The sequence below is a fragment of the Penaeus monodon genome, chromosome 21 (assembly GCF_015228065.2).
Source record: "Penaeus monodon isolate SGIC_2016 chromosome 21, NSTDA_Pmon_1, whole genome shotgun sequence".
Classification (NCBI taxonomy): Eukaryota; Metazoa; Arthropoda; class Malacostraca; order Decapoda; family Penaeidae; genus Penaeus; species Penaeus monodon.
The window spans coordinates 4,400,767-4,401,033 of NC_051406.1; the positions used below are offsets into that span (position 1 = coordinate 4,400,767).

Consider the following 267-nt stretch of genomic DNA (forward strand, 5'->3'; position numbering starts at 1 on the left):
TGGGAAAGGAAAAATACAACTATCCATACTCTCTTACCGTTCCTGGAGGCAGACACTCACGACGCGCAAACAGGGATGCCAGGGTCTCACTCACACACAAACATTTTTTTTTCTTCTACAATTAGTGTCCACGATGCAAGAGACAAAACCGGTGTCTACAGCCGCTTGGCTTCAGGAGTGAGGGGAAGGGTGTACAAGCAGGGGGGTGTCCTTGTTGTGTGTAGTGTGTCTCGTACACTAATAATACAAGTCATAAGGAGATGCGAG

At 47.6% G+C, this 267-nt stretch overlaps 1 protein-coding gene across 1 annotated transcript in view; it reads right to left on the bottom strand.

Annotated features, from left to right (window-relative positions):
• The window catches only part of LOC119586132 (mitogen-activated protein kinase kinase kinase 7-like), a gene marked incomplete in the record, with an annotated part of 88,760 nt that overhangs the window by 40,970 nt on the left and 47,523 nt on the right, over positions 1-267 (bottom strand).